We start from the raw sequence: 17,756 nt of genomic DNA, 5'->3' as shown, positions 1-17,756 counted from the left end.
TATATGCTGCTTGCGACCAAGGCCCCACACAAGTTGCTCTGTACACAGTAAGTATCCACCCATTTTATACATGAATTTAGGTACACGCCTCTTCTGGATAGTGAATCTTCTTCTTCATTACAGTGGCGTCTATGTTGTGTGTGAGCACGGCATATCAGAATCAATTCTCTGTGCCTGGCCGAGAGCAGCAAGCAGCGCTGAACAACCAGCTGACAGTACGACAGTCCTCTTCAGATAACAGTGGCCATGGTGTGTGCCTACTGGTTCTGGCACGTGAGTTGGCAGTGGTACTACCATTAACAGGTTAGTCCTGCAAACTGTTGAAAGAATATTCTCAGGAAGGGCAGCAGCCCATGTATAACCTCGTATATGATGTATCACACACCTGCACTGACATGTAAGAGGGTTGTAACTGATATAGTGGCAACTAATTATTCGCAACCGATACAAAAGAGTTACATGTTTACACCTGTTACTGTTCTTCAAAGTAGTCACCAATATTGTGTAGAACGTTGAAAGGTGGCTACACTGGGCCACAGCGCCAAAAATCGCGCCAGAGAGAGTATTGTTCCGCCGCCTCCACTGGCAGTGCGTGTTGAGAGGTAGCAGCGGGCAGTTCTTGCCGAGAGTTCTTGCCGAGCAGTCGTGGTGGACACTGGTTTTATCGGAAGTTGGAATGAGATGGGTAGTAGTGAGTGTTGTTCCATGTTGTGCAGCTATGTGATGGGAGAGATAGCAGATGTTATTCTAATGGAGATATTGTAATGATCTGAGTGCTTTTCGTCAATATAAATTAAGGTAACTAACTACTGTTCTTTATTTTCTTATTATTTGTGTGTCCTGAATAATGTGCCATTACAGGTTCAGTCAACAAAGCATCTGGCTTGTGTTCTTGTATTAGAGTGTAATTCTGCTTTCCTTACGCAATTCTAGTCTTTCTAATTTTCTTTTATCACGTCAGTATAATTGGTATTTATAAATTCTTGTTTTGTTGAAGAAGAACCGTGCCAGATGTGCGTTGAGTCACACTACCACACACAGAACAGCTACACTTGTGCTTGTTGTTTCGTAGGTTTTATAGTTGCTGGGGACTTAATTAATTAACTGTGTTAACGAAAATTTTCATTTCATTCTTTGTTGTCATTCTAAGCAGTCAGATAGCGTAACAATTACTAATCAGGGCCAGCCGTTTACGAGACTTGCGTAATCGGACTTACAGCTACTAAAATTATTTGCATTTTCATTTTTCATTTTTATGAAGCCCCCATGCACGTGGCGACCGCTGCTTCGGATCGTCCCTTGGAATTCTTCTGATTGGAAAAATAGTAGACAGTAGTATTGTTGTAGTGATTTGTAGTTTAGTAATTGTAGCTTGTATTGCATGTGTAGATTTGGTGATTGTCATTCTTCTATAGTTCGTTAATCGTGTTTGAAGGAAGCATTTCGTGTGATTGATATTGTTGGTGATAAAGTGTCATTGTGTATAAATTTCATATAGTGACGAGTTTTGTACATTTTGTAAATGATTACGCGGTCGATGAAAAAGGCAAAAATGATGGATAGTGAGAATGACGAAATTGTTAACATGGCGAACTCGCTAACACAGGACAACAGTGTGATGGATAATGAAGTGGAAAACAATGTAATGAGTCGGGAAAATAGTCCGGAACCATTTCAAAATTTTTCTCAATCAGAAAATTCACAGAACCCGAGATTAACGACAGAAGATTCTGGAATAGTATCGAATACAGATAGCTTTATGGCTATGCAGAAGGAAGTTAGTTTTGTGGGAAATGTTAGGGGCGAAAAGAATTTCGAACAACTTAACACGGAGCAGTTGATGAGTGCAATACTAAATTTGGGATCTCGGTTAGAATCACAAATGGGAACAATGCAAACTCAGTTTAGATCTGAATTAAAAACAGATAGGGAAACAATGGCAACACGGTTAGACTCACAAAGGGAAGCAATGGAAGCACGGTTAGACTCTCTAGGATCACAAATGGGAACTTTGGCAACACGATTAGAAGCTGATATGGAAACAATGGAAACCCGGTTAGACTCACGAATAGGGACATGTTTCAAAAATATGAAAGATGAATTAAAGAAAGAAATCAGAGAAGAAGTACAACCGATTTTGAATTCTCACAATAATAGATTAGTTGCAGTAGAGATTAGACAAAGGGAACAGGATAGAGAACAGGAGGAAAAAGATCGCGTGATAGTACAGAAATTTTCAGAATTAAATTTACAACGTGCACACGATAAGAAAGAAATATTTGAGAGAATCGAGGAATCCGTACCAATTGACAGAATAAATAACCTAACACAACAATGTGAACAGTTAACTACCAAATGTGTTAATACTGAAACCCGAGTCGCGACACTTACGGAAGACGTAAATAAACAGAAAGAACAAATAGGTGATTTATCGGAAAGAGTGGAGGAGATTTCGGATAAATTGACAAATCTTAGTTTAAATGGGGACAGAGATTCAGATGACACAGCTCCATTGCCATTTTCAGAAACCGAAGAGTACCAGAGCATAAGTAAACATGTTGAAAATCAAGGAAAATTTAATGAACACGTTAAAAGGGAAGTGGAGGCATTACGAAAGCAAGTCAAACAAATTGAAGGCGAACTCGTAGGAAAAGACGGCAAAAGAAATTTAGAATCACAGATAGCAGAAGGGTTTGAAGAAAGTAATTTGTTTCATTTACGAGATGCAACAAGAGAGCGACAGGCGCGCGAACTTGACAATAATCGACATTCGGACTGGAACAGACGCGGTAGGTCTTTGTCGCCACGAGGCGAAAACTTTGACTATAAACACTTTTTGACTGTACGGAAACTTAAGATCTTCCGCAATTCTAAGAATGACATACATCCATGTTCATGGTTAGATCAATTTATGTACGCACTTCCGCTAAATTTGCCACTAAGTCACAAACTGAAATTATGTGCAGCTATTAACGTCCTCAGGGGATTCACTACTCTTAAGTGAATATGTGCCGTAGCGTGCACAGGGCCTCGAGCTGTAGTGGTGCTATTTCTCTTTTAGTTTTCTGTACCGCTGCCTACTCTTTCACTATTCTTTGCATCTATCGAAACAACTCTTCTACTATCAATCTATCTAGAGAGTAGATAAACAATAACCGGATATGACTGTTTTACCCAAAAGTGATTTCGTAAATTACCGTTTGGACTTTACCTTCAGCAGCATTCATTCGTAGCTTAAACGAAATTTTACCTGTTTATCTTCGTGACAATATTACTTCATATGTTGACGACATTCTTATTGCTAAACATTCTTGGAGTGAGCACAACAAAATTTTGGATTCATTATTACGTATTTTTGCACGAGTTGGCATTACAGTGAACTTAGAAAAATCCGAATTTGGCCGTTCTCAGGTGAAATTTCTCGGTCACATTATTTCTACAGAAGGTATTCTTCCTGATCCAGAAAAATTAGACGCTATTCGTAATTATGCTGTTCCTACCACAAAACGTGATGTTTGTAGTTTCCTTGGTATCTGTAATTTTCTCAGACGTTCTGTTAGATTGGACGATTTGGTCCACCTCGTTTGTGCAAATTATGTCAAAAGCCGCCGACAGTATCTCACAGAGCACCGTTGTTTCCTATCATTCCAGCAAAATTAAAGGACATGGCAGCAGTTGATTTGTTTGGTCCAGTGGTTCGATCTACTAATGGTTTTGCGTACATTTTCGTAGCAGTGGAGTTGACATCAAAATATGTGTGTTTTACACCGTTACGCAAAGCAACAGCTCGTTCAGTATCTAATGCTTTCATTAACCATTTTCTTAAAGATGTGGGTCATGTTGATAAGGTTATATCAGATAATGGATCACAGTTTCGTTCTAAAATTTGGCTTCGTACTCTACAGCGTCGTAAAATTAAACCAATCTTCATTTCACTATTTCACCCTCAATCTAACGCTTCAGAGAGATGGATGAAGGAAATCAATAAATTGTGTCGTCTTTATTGTCATCAGAATCACAGAACTTGGGATCAGTATCTTCATATTTTTCAAAACATTCTGAATGAACTTCCTAACGACTCAACTTCTTTACCACCTATACTGATATTAAAAAACAAAGCACCGACAAATCGCATTTCTGAAATCGTTCCTTTTTCGCCTTCACGGAAACTGCGGCATTCTGAAGTTGTCAACCTGGCTCTACAAAATAAGCTCAGTCAGAAGAGAGAAATCAGCTAAGCGTCCTGGTCGTTTAAAAATCTTGTCAGTTGGTCAGAAAGTGTTAATTAAGTCTCACCGTTTGTCTCACAAAGGAAAAGGCTTGTGTCGCAAATTTTTTCTGCTTTATAACGGCCCATATAGAATTCGCAAAATTATTCATGATAACACTGTAGAAGTAGAAACTCTTAAATCACGACGCTCTAAAGGAATACATCATATATCAAACGTTAAAATTTTTGTGGAATGATATACTTTTGAAATTTTTTTTTTGTAGAATGACATACTTTTGAGAAACTAACAGCTACATGTAAACATGCGGAGAGTACAAGGATACCGCGCTGTGTTTTGGTGGCGGCGTATACTCAAAGCAACAGTCAAGTCTGCGCGCCGCACAGGGCAGACGTTGACCGCAAACAATCACTTCCTACGTCACGCGCCTACAGCTGAACGAGCGCTCAGTGCGAATGCACTGACAGCCGTAAATAAATACAGTCTAATTTCTCCGACTAAATTCAGTATAAAGCTATAGTGACTTGATAAATTCTGTTATTAACATTTAGTATTTTTCAGGATACGGTTCTATAAGGTATTTAAGAACCTCAGGTAAATTCTGTGCGTGTCCGACGTTGAGACGACTTGCTATCGAGAAAATTTCAGGAAAAATGTCATTTCGAAGAAGAAAGTAATAAACTAAAAGAGGTAACTATTAATTGAGTTTATTTTTCAGGTAAAATATTTCCACTTAGGTACGTACTTTAGACGTAATTTGCTGCTCGCGATTACGTGATTCATACTTTGTGCTAATTACATGTTCTATGAATTTACTTGTGAAGCGACGTGCTTGCGTATGTTAACTGATTTTGACAATTTTTATTAATGAACTGAGTTGTAACTTGTGTATATTATGCATCGCTTGGCTGCTATGCTTTTTCGCTGATGTCATATTTTTAATTATGTGCCTGCTGTGCCTATTATTTAAATTATAATTGTCACCTGATAAATTGTGCTGATGTGGTTAGGTATGTAAGTTATACTTTGTGATTTATCTGCTTGCGCCTTCATGTTTACTTATTTGCTTGCGCCTTCATGTTTATTTATTAGATTACATATGAACATTTATTTGCTTACGGTTATACGATGCTGATGACCTGTTATTACGTAAGATATGTTTGCTGCTATGCGTATGGATTGCATATTTATACATTTCTGTTTGTTGTCACAACTACTCTTTAATTTTGTATATAGAAATGCTATTATACTGTGTATGAACATAGAGTTTAGGTTACACTATGGTACTAGTTACAAATTGTTCGCTTGGCAGAGCCTCGTTGTAAGAATTGTGCTGCATCCACTTGTTGACATTCTGTCCTCTACTGGTATATTTACTCGCTATTGCTTGTTTTGCTTACGCTCAGTGCTTTATATTTAAACATAAGAAAATGAACTGCAGTAATTCGACGAACGACATTAGTACAAGAAACTTCATAGAAGTCACATGAGCTGGAGGTTTTATGGAAGCTGTATAAATTTATCCTAATAGGAAGGAAGCTAACGACATGACTTACCAACACAGTTATTACACTGCATTTTTCGTGAGCAATTGAAATAGGAAGTGACACTTGACACAAGAAATACTCCACATGTTTGCTTCTGTTTGTCATAATTCTTGAAGTGGTGTACACACTGTGAAATATTAGGATCATTCACACTCCGTAATCGTACTTAATTACTGAGAGTTATTCGAACTAAGTCTGTTAGAGGTCATGTATGCATTCTTTGTTTATAATTCATAATGAGTAGAAGATTTTGGTCAGATGGATTACACAGAGGTTGTGTGTTGACAGTGTGTCTTCGGATTGTATGGGATGAGGAGGTTTGCATTAGGATTTTATCGACGAAACTGACTAGAGGAAAGAGTTATTATGGAAGTGAAATGATATTGGTGCTAAGGTTTATATGTCGACGTATTGAAGAGGTATTATTGAGGTATTGAGATTATATGAAGTTGATTGGAGCTTTGTGGATAAAAGGTAAAATAAGTGAGGTGCATATTTTTTTTTTTTTTGTTGGTCTATATGGAACAAGGAGGATGAAGATAGCAGACTAGAACACTAAAATGGAAGGAAGATTGTCTACACACACCTTGTTAAATCACTAAGCAGTATGTATTTTTTTTGGAGAGAGGAAGTTGCATATCTTGGCACACTGACAGTTGTTCAGTAACAGTACATTTTGATCTGGCTTGGCAAACATTGATCTTGACATGATGACTATGACGTTGACTTAACAATTATTGACTGTTATACGTTGCTGTCACTACTACTTGATACACATGATGAACATGAAATTTGACAGAAGTGGATTCAGACATTTAACACTATACAATTACACAGTAGTACTTAATGTGGATGAAAGATGAGTGAGTGTGTTTTGTGTGTTTTCCTTTCCTAATCCTAGCCACCTATCTCCTAAATATTATTTTATTTGTTTGTAGTGGCTTGCACTGACACCCAAAAAATATTAACTGATGTTTGTGTATTTGTAATTATCTGATATCATTTGTGTGTTTGTTATGATTTGTATGTTTAGTGTAAAAGTATTGTAAAAGCATTTGTAAGTGTATTCAAACTATTGTTCATGCTTGAACTGTCTGAGTAGGGATGAATATTATGGACTGTTACTTGCACTTTTTCTACGTGATTGGTGCCACTAGGATATGTTTCATTTCTGCTGATAAACTCTGATCAACAGTGTGATTAGTGATAGTGAATATTATGGACTGATGTCTGCACCTGCTCAACACTGCTGGGTGCCACTGATGGACTGCATCTATTGAAATAATGTCACTTGTTGGTGTCTGCACCTGCTCAACATTGCTGGGTGCCACTGATGGACTGCTTCTACTGAAATGGTGTCACTTGTTGCTGTAGCACCTGTTCAACATTGCTGGGTGCCACTGATGGACTGCTTCTACTGAAATGAAGTCACTTCTTGGTGTCTGCACCTGCTCAACATTGCTGGGTGCCACTGATGGAACTGCTTCTACTGACATAATGTCACTTGATGGTGTCTGCACCTATTCAACATTGCTGGGTGCCACTGATGGACTGCTTCTACTGAAATGAAGTCACTTCTTGGTGTCTGCAACTGCTCAACATTGCTGGGTGCCACTGATGGACTGATTCTACTGAGATGATGTCACCTGTTGCTGTTTGTACCTGTTCCACAATGCTGGGTGCCACTGATGGACTGATTCTACTGAGATGATGTCACCTGTTGGAGTCTGCACCTGTTCCACAATAATGGGTGCCACTGATGAACTGCTTCTACTGAAATGATGTCACTTGTTGCTGTCAGCACCTATTCAACAGTGCTGGGTGCTACTGCTGGAACTGTGAACTACTTCTTGTGAATATTTGTATTAACTGATTTTTTGTGTATTACTGTTTGTGAAAGTTATAAGACTCTTACCTGCTCATTTTCGTCATTGCTGACGTTATCGATTGAATTGTTTAACCACATGATATTTCTGTAAACTATTATGTAAAGTCACATGTATGAAAGAATTTGTATTGCTTAGTGTATTTTATTAGGCTATTGAAAGGTCAGTGCAAAGCCAAAATTTTATCTAGTTATATGATATTTACGTATTAATATGATCTTTTATTTTTGTCTGTATTTTTTTTTGACGAATTTGGTGGTATTTTCACCACCAATGCTGGCAAAAATACCATCAAATTCTAGCCCGTGGAGGAAGGGCATATGAAAGGTGGCTACACTGGGCCACAGCGCCAAAAATCGCGCCAGAGAGAGTATTGTTCCGCCGCCTCCACTGGCAGTGCGTGTTGAGAGGTAGCAGCGGGCAGTTCTTGCCGAGAGTTCTTGCCGAGCAGTCGTGGTGGACACTGGTTTTATCGGAAGTTGGAATGAGATGGGTAGTAGTGAGTGTTGTTCCATGTTGTGCAGCTATGTGATGGGAGAGATAGCAGATGTTATTCTAATGGAGATATTGTAATGATCTGAGTGCTTTTCGTCAATATAAATTAAGGTAACTAACTACTGTTCTTTATTTTCTTATTATTTGTGTGTCCTGAATAATGTGCCATTACAGGTTCAGTCAACAAAGCATCTGGCTTGTGTTCTTGTATTAGAGTGTAATTCTGCTTTCCTTACGCAATTCTAGTCTTTCTAATTTTCTTTTATCACGTCAGTATAATTGGTATTTATAAATTCTTGTTTTGTTGAAGAAGAACCGTGCCAGATGTGCGTTGAGTCACACTACCACACACAGAACAGCTACACTTGTGCTTGTTGTTTCGTAGGTTTTATAGTTGCTGGGGACTTAATTAATTAACTGTGTTAACGAAAATTTTCATTTCATTCTTTGTTGTCATTCTAAGCAGTCAGATAGCGTAACAATTACTAATCAGGGCCAGCCGTTTACGAGACTTGCGTAATCGGACTTACAGCTACTAAAATTATTTGCATTATAATTTTTTATTTTATTAAGCCCCCATGCAACGTGTTGCCAGCGATGTGGAAGGCGTAGTGTACGATTAGCAGAGCCTGTTCTGAAGATGGTGTGAATGGCGCGGTCTACTGCCTGTCCAATCTCTGGAACAGTTCTCAAGTGAATGCCACGAAGTGGTTCCTTCATCTTCGGAATCAAATCAAAGTCGCAAGGACTTATGTCCGGGGAGTATGGCGGATGGTACAGTGCTTCCCAGTCCCATCGACAGAGCAGAGCAGCCACAGCTTGCGCAGTATGCGCCCGCGCATTGTCGTGCAAAATGATGGGTGGGTTGCGCAGAATGTGTCGCCGCTTCTTTCACAAAGCTGGTCGCAGGTGATGCTCCTAAAACGAACAGTAATACTATGCAATGACGGTGTGCCGTGGAGGAACGTAATGCGTTACGATAACACCATCACAGTCATACACGAGAATCACCATAACTTTCTCCCTACTGGGGCTCTGACGTACTTTCATATTTCGCGGCGACTCATAATGACGCCTTTCGTTGGACTGGCGGTTAGTTTTGGCTTCGTGGCATTAGCTTCAGAACTGTTCCAGAGATTCGACAGGCAGTAGACCGCGCCATTCCCTCCATCAACAGAACAGGCTTTGCTAACGGTATACTACGCCTTCCACATCGCTGGCAATGGGTTCTGCACAACCCTGGTTACTACTTCGAAGGACAGTAACAGGTGCAAACACGTAACTCTTGCGTAGCGGTTGTGAATAAGTAGTTGCCACTATTTAAGTTCCAACTCTCGTAATAACGTCAATATGATAGGACTACCGGAGAGTGGAAGAAAATTCTGTTCTTTTGATCACATTATAGCTCAGATTGATAGCAGACAGGCACGGACTTCTTCACGCTACGTGTACAAGAATCAATATGCAATGGCTGAAATATGTGGCTCTCGCCTACAAAAAGGGATTCATTGGCATGGACAATCATTCCGAAGGAGGATGAAATAATGGGGAGATGGCGTTCTCTATGGTGAGCACAGGCGTCAGTTAAGTCTGTCCGCTATCCTGGGACAGACTAGATAAGATACACACAATAACTGGCGTGTCGGTACATACGATAAGTTTCCTTAAAAGTTGGCGTCTGGATACATGGCAAGGTGAGTGGGATGTAACTCATAAGGGGCGTACACTGCACGTCTTCCTTCCTGACATACGGGAGCGGCTGAGAATGGACCATATCGATCCCAGCCGCTGTGTGGTACATATCTTAAGCGGATACGGACGTTACCCCACGCCCTTATACGTGTGAGTCTGAGGCAGACACCAACGTGTACAGGCGCGGAAGGAGGTTCCCCGCCGTCTTTTTCTGGGGGCAATACGCGTACTTCAAAAACAACACATGTAGAGTACCTGAGGACACTACATAACAGATATACCTATATTCAACCTACCAATAGTCTTCAGAGATACCCACAGTGACGGCGAAAACAGTTATAACGAAGAGAAACAGGAGGAGGAAGACGAAATGTGACAGTAAATAAGCCTAAGGTGCTGGCGATATAGCCAAGGAATCACCAAATGCTGTACACGGATGAGCAACTGAAGTTAATACAAAAGATTAGCAATACATAGGATTAGAAATACTGTTTCTCTACTAATAACCATTTGTGAGTGTGTGTGTGTGTGTGTGTGTGTGTGACTGCCGGTCAACAGCTCGAAGAAACCATTCAGAGGTATTCGCCGTCAGTCACAATCGGTGATGGCACTAACAAATCTCCCCTCCACCCTATCATCTTTTTATGTTCTAAAAAAACTAATTTTATTTATATTTATACCTTAAATTATCGTTATTTTGAAAAGTATTAATCTTGTTTAAATGCTGTAGAAAAAACAAAACAAAAGAAAACTGCAGAAACGACGAAAAACGAGAACTGTAAGATGTATGACCTGCTTTAAAAATCAGGTAACAGATCTAAATATGATAGTAAGTAAATAAATAAATAATAAATTAATTTCCTGGAGGCACTTAGAAGACTGTTTCAAAACTATACCCTTAGCCTTAATGCATTGTATTGACAGTGTGTACTGTGAAACAGTATACTCTCGTGGATGAATAGTCATCATTAGACAACTGAAAACTTAAATTTTAACACCAATTCTCATTCGTCGAAAGTAGATTACGTCACTGAAAAGAGCGGAACATTTTGTTCCTGTCGTAAGGTAGATCGAAGAACAGCACTGCAGTATGAGCACTTCCCCAAGGCCAAGCAATTTGGCAGAGGCCGGTCTCATTTTCAGCATAGAGGCATCTTCCGACATTCCAACCTCTTTGGGTCATTCTGGTCTCATGGTTGACAGGAGTCACCTCCCTTTTATTCCGCTGCTGAGCAGACTGGCCAAAGCCACTCTTTGGGACTTAAAAGTGGCCATACAATCACTCATTTTCTTCCAAGGAGACTGGTGAGAGCGGCTCTTCTGTCCATCTCAGCAGTAATCATTCCAGCATTCTCCTCATCTGCTATTAAGTAGAGTTAAGTAGACTGGCTGGAGCGGAGGTCTAGTACTTCTCAGTAGTAACCATTCCAGTATTTTCTTGATTCTCATTACTTTTACGTATGTTCTCTATTTTCCTTCAGACGTTGACTTTGTCACCATATGAAACGTCATATTGCTGCACTTGCCGATAACGATGGTGCCATCAATAAGCGGCCCAGATAGGCGTCTGATGTCTTGTGTGTGTGTGTGTGTATGTGTGTGTGTGTGTGTGTGTGTGCGTGCATTATTCTTTTATGTTAGTTTCGTTATGACGACTAATTTCTTCTCCTCGTTCTTCTTCCGTTGCAGATGGGAGAGTACTGTCAGCCCTGCTGAACGACAGCGTTCGTAAGGGTCTAGTGAGGCAGCTTGGTGTTCCAGAGGACGGTAGCTGGATAAATCGCGATTCATGTTATCGTAAGTACCACTTACTCTCTCTCCCTCCCTGTTCACGTGCGTGAGTAACAATGCAGTTATCTAACGCAGCGTTAAGATTTTTGTTTTTGTCTGTTGTCGACTTCTTCAATAAGCTCATGATCATGTGTATGGTCCTATTGCTGCAGCTGAATCCTATAAACATCGACTCAATCTAGCTGCAGTGGCCCATATCGACTTTACACGATGATGAGGTCCTCTGTTACAGCCAACTCTACACTCTGCAGCGAATTCATGGGAGATGACGCCAATCATCAACGAGCATTAGTTCTCTCTCTTTTTGTTCAATAACAATAATTTACCCCACACAACTGGATACTTACATTGATAACGTGATGCATTCTTGTATGCTTCTAAATGCACCCTACGATGGTGGACCCTGGACGAATATTTTATGCAGTCTATTTTTCCATTCACCTGCCTTACTTCATGAGGGGAATGGTCGATAATTGAGGAGCGCGTAAATGCGTAGTAAGCCTTTCCCTTCTTCTTCTTCTTCTTATACTATAATAATACCCAATACACAACTGCATGCATCAAAAACTATCGTAATATGTTCGTGTTTGTTTCTAGGTGCACTCCGTAACATGAGCTATGGAAGTCTGGACCCCCAGGCTGAGCTGCATCAAATGATGCAGGAGATGGTGGCCAACAGAGCCCCGTGGACTGATTTAGATGTGGCGAATTTTGAACGTCAAAGGAGACCTTAACAGGTGTTCTGGGGAGCGTCCTCTCCAGCGGATAGCTAGCGGCGATGGTGACCTACGTCGTCCAGCACCAACATCTTCCTGTTCATTTTCGTCGTCCCAGAGTTGTCGTGGGCTAAGATCGGTCTGCTGTCTTCTGGCGCAGGCGTCATCAAAAATCCGCCGCCTGTCTCGACAATAGCACACCACATGTCGCGGTCGTCTACAGTGGAAACACACTGGTCGGTTACCCTGGGTCCTCCAGACATCAGTCTTCCTTGGTGCCCAAACAGGTTCCTCATGCGGCATTGTAGCAACGTAATTTCGCCTGGTTCCTGACTTTTTTACCGTTTTAAAGTGAAATGCAGGAGAGGGACTGGGTTAAATGTCTGTTCCACTTCCTCCCTTATGACCTCTTGAAGCGTCTCGGTTTTTTGCTCGTTGTGCAATCCAAGTGTCTTCTGAGCTTCCTCTCTCACTATCTGACGAAGAAGTGAAACCAGTATCTTCCTCTATCGCAGACATTGATACGACGTTTGGAAGCCGTTCAAACTTCTTGCGTGTAATCCTTTTTTAATGCGTTGTCTCGACACAACGGCACCATTTTACGAACTCGTCCGCTGTCAAAACCTCCTCCAGGAGCAGGGCTTGATACATGTCCTCAGCAACACCCTCCATGTCATGTGCAACCTAGTCTTCCCCCTTCATTCGAGGATCCAATACTTTACACAGGTCCAAGACGTCTTGAATGTAGGATGCTGTCATTTCTCCTGGACGCTGTGCCTTGCACTTTAATTTATCTTCAGCCTTGCATCTCTGTCGTTGTGTGTCGCCCAAATACTTGTGCAGTTCCGCCTGGAATAATTCCCAGCTTGTGAACTTCTCCTCTTTGTTCTCATACCATTGCTTGGCAGTGCCCTCCAAATAGAAAAATACGTCAGCCAATCACACGGTGTCATCCCATTTGTTAAATTTGTTTGAATCTTGGCCATCGTCACCAGAGAACCCAGAAGGAAGTCTCATGTGGTGGCCCACAGTTGCTGTCATAGTGACGTCCTCTTCATCTTCTGCCTCCGATAGTTTGCGATCTGTTGAATATGGCTCGACCACAGGTTTCTCGCCATGCAAACGGTGGCTCTGTCGTGGCCTGTATGGAGCGACTGTGTCGTCGATAATGTGCGGTATAACATGTTCCAATACCTGACGTCTATACCAGAATAATGTCACTTAGATTAAGTTCACTTCACTTAACGAAGGTTTATTCAGCACTTGCACATACAGGAGCGCGGAGAGAACTGCCTCCGGCCAGAACACATACGGTATATATACAGCTGCAGAACGTTCCAGTACAATGATACTTGCCATTTGTGGATGCTTCTAGCATGTACTGGAAACGAATTTAGAAGTTTAAATTTTTCAGTTCACGTGAAAATTGAACTCATGACTCTCCATGCAACAATGTAGTATCATATCCACTTCTTTTTTGTTCGTTGTAAAGTTCGCTTGATGATCCTTACACTCACTTTTTTACTACAGAGGCCAAGCCGGTCTCTGACCGAACACGTTGAGCTACCGTGCCAGCGTACTAGACCACGGCTACTACACTACTTCGCTTGTTCTGCGACAACATTTCTTCTGTTTTACCCGATGGCTTTCCATCTATTACTACTAACTCTGACCTTTCTGAGAGGAAATTACTAATCTAGTCGCACAGCTGAGGCGATATTCCATTGGCATGCAGTTTGGTTAGAAGACACTTGTGAAAACGTGTCGAAAGCCTTCTGGAAATCTAGAGCTATGGAATCAATTCGACGTCCCCTGTCAATAGCACTCATTCCTTCGTGAGTATAAAGAGCTAGTTGTGTTTCGCTAGAACGATGTTTTCTGAATACGATCAATTTGCAATAAATCGCTTTCTTCGAAGTACTTTATAATGTTTGAATACAGTATATGTTCCAAAACCCTACTGCAAATCGGCGTTAGTGATATGGGCCTGTAATTCAGCGGATTACTCCTACTTCTCTTTTTGGGTATTGGTGTGACTTGAGCAATTTTCCAGTCTTTAGGTACGGATCTGTCTGTGAGCGAGTGGTTGTACACAAGTGCTAAATATGGAGCTTTTGATCTGCATACTCTGAGAGGAACATGACTTGTATACTATGTGGACTGGAGGCCTCAGCCTTGTTAAGTGATTTGAACTGCTTTGCATGAAAGCATGAAAGATGCACAGAAACGCCCGGCTCTTAACAGCTAATCACTTGTCGGCGTCAGCGCACTGTATTGAGTCTATGGTGGGAATTTTAACCATGACTGCATCTTTCTGGGACTTATCAGTGAAAGAAGCAATTGAAATTTCCTTAGCTTCGAATTTAATTGCCGGCCCGTGTGGCCGAGCGGTTCTAGGCGTTTCAGTCTGGAACCGCGTGACCGCTACGGTCGCAGGTTCGAATCCTGCCTCGGGCATGGATGTGTGTAATGTCCTTAGGTTAGTTAGGCTTAAGTAGTTCTAAGTTCTAGGGGACTGATGACCTCAGATTTTAAGTCCAATAGTGCTCAGAGCTATATGAACCATTTCTTTAATGAATTTAATTAACATATACGTATAGCGGCTTCAGCTTGGATAAATCATGGATTCCAGCCCTTTATGTAATAAATTTACGCAGACGTCGCCGCAGTACAGCTCACAGTGATACATCGATATCCCAGCGTGGATCGGCCTCGGCAGCCACAGATTTAAATCATGCTTATGATGTACCTTTTCGCCGTCGATCAGCGTCTCTGGTGCCTTGAGAAATTGTGGTCACTTGTGCAGTGGGGCTGTCTGGTAATTTAAATAGACGGAGCTAGTGCTGGGGCATCACACATTCGGCATTCGCTTCACTCTGAAGATGGCTGAACGATACAAAGCCGAAATATCAGAAGAAAAATGGAATCCATGTGGCTGCAGGCCCGAATTTTAATAGAGCAGCCGTTGCATCGAGAAAACATGGACATCAACGATTTTATCTAGGCGACGTTCTTCAGTCGCCCGCTAGGCAAAGTAAGTTCACAGGAGTAACACTTTCTAAACAAGTATTAAAGAGGGTGGTGGACAGTAGATCTGACAGTAAGTGAGCCAATTAGCGCCATACTAAGAATTGCCAGTGCAGTGCTCGAAGCATCAATCGGTCGACAGATCAAGAGCAAAGAAATCTATGGCAAAGTATTGTGATATTTTCATGCTGAGAAATGATGAAGAGACAAACTTTCAGTTCGGATTATCCACCTGTTTTGAAGAACTAATGACTAATTAATCTTAAATGAAAAAAACTGTGTTTTGCATTTCGAGTGTGATGTAGAACCATTGGTGAACCATGCATGTGTTATTCTGTCTACTGCAAGCCCTTTGCTATTACGGATAGCCTGCAGAACAAATGAGAACACATTTGTCTGTTACTGGTCACGGATACAGCATGCAGTAAACATTTGTTAGTGTTCTTACTGTAAACCCTATCCACAGTTCTTCATAAGTGCTGTGCATTCATTAGTTGTACTAGAACCAGTGTGTGTTCTGATACGTTTGTGCAATGCTTTTACATTACATTTTTGTCTCAGCACTTACCCGCATTATGAAAGCCTACTATTCCACGCGTTAAACGGCAGAAATAATTTGTTATGGCCTGGTAAAAGGAAGCAACCACTGAGCCCGTGTCTTGTATGCCGGAACATATCGAGAACGCAAGGCACCAACTACACATTTATTCGACCGTTTTCTCCAGCGACTAGCATACTCTGGGTCCATAGTTTCAATAACGGAGGATCGTGGTTGAATTCGCACCATTCATACTTCTGTTGTGGATAAGCGATTATTGCAACACTTGAAGCTCTGCTATTTCACAGTAAGAGAATAATATGTTCTCATTTATTTACTCATTTGTCTACTGTATTCTGCAGGTAGTTCGTAACAGCAAAGAGATTACCGTAGCGAAGGTGAACAAGTGCTCTTCGATCTTGAGGTGTGGTTTTTCGAACCAATGTTTACCGGATATTTTTTCTTGGTTTCTTCCGTACTACCATTTTTCAAATTACGGAATACTTTTCTTTACATAATTTATTTTCAAACAAAAGTCGTACTGTGCTCATCGAGTGATGTGACAGCTAGCTTGGGTTTCCCAGCAGTATTCAGTATGTAGAGGGGAAGAGATGAGGAAACTGTAAGTTACCGTTATTGTAATAAGAAACTGAGTTGTTTCGAGGCGTTACACCCACATTTTGGTTTTGGTACATGTGATTTTGGCTACTTGACCACTGAGGCTTGCATGTCACTCCCACGAACTCGGAGATAATAACCTGTCCGAACCACAGACCGCTTGAGCTTGACGCGTCAATCGCCCGTGAGTCCATCATTAGCATATCAACAGGAGCGATAGACCTGGTCGGCTGACATTAATTTGATGCTAGCTGTCAAAGTGATCAATTACAATACGATAATTATCCGCCGCCGATATTCACGCTCAACATAGCGGGACTCAAAACTAGCCACTTGTTTCCGATTTCTCAATGTTTACATGCATTACTACTCCATTATTTCCAAATATTATATTTTCATAATACAGTTGAAAATTAAATTCAGGTGTACAGAGGGCTCTTGTAGTGGGGCATTCGGAACGGTACAAGAAACCGCACAACAGTTGCCAAATCAACAATCTTTTATTGCTAACACGACCAACTTCCGAAGACTTAACGTTCCACCATGTGATGTTAACTCTGACAATCAAATTTTGTGTTACGAGATAATGCGAGAGAATCCTAAAATTTTCATTATTGTGGTCTACACCACGTAAGGGAACTTTAACTAAATCGAAATGTATGCAATAAAATATTTTCTATTCGTAAACATTTGTGAGGTTTTTTCATTTTACAAAATTCACTCCTACGACCCATATTTTGACAAAATCGGAAAAATTATGTGAAATCACAGACGACATTAAGTCAATTGACACGTTCGTCTTACGAAGCTCGAACGCTAACCACTCGATCACCATGAACTCTTAAACTACGCACAGATACGTCCGTTACATAGTAGACGCGTAAAATTTCTGTTACGATTTTCTCGAAATTGCTAGAGTAATACACCTTCCTTCTAGCACATTATGCTGTTTTAATGGCCTGCTAAAAGTGTACAAAGTTTGAAGTGAATCTGTGACCCCTACGTTGTGGCCTCCCGTTGTCAGTTATTCGGTTACCTATTTTCATTCAGTGAAGCAGAAAGGGAAAATTATCCATTATTCCCCAGCATGCGAATGCACTCACTTTACGACGGATATATAACTTCTAAACTAATGCTTTCACAATATAGTTCACCCATTAACGTAGTTCTGAGATCTTCGGTATTCTGTTTTTTGGCATCATTGAATTTAGCTAAAA

Source organism: Schistocerca cancellata, chromosome 8, assembly GCF_023864275.1.
Source record: "Schistocerca cancellata isolate TAMUIC-IGC-003103 chromosome 8, iqSchCanc2.1, whole genome shotgun sequence".
NCBI lineage: Eukaryota > Metazoa > Arthropoda > Insecta > Orthoptera > Acrididae > Schistocerca > Schistocerca cancellata.
This window is presented reverse-complemented; position numbering follows the sequence as displayed.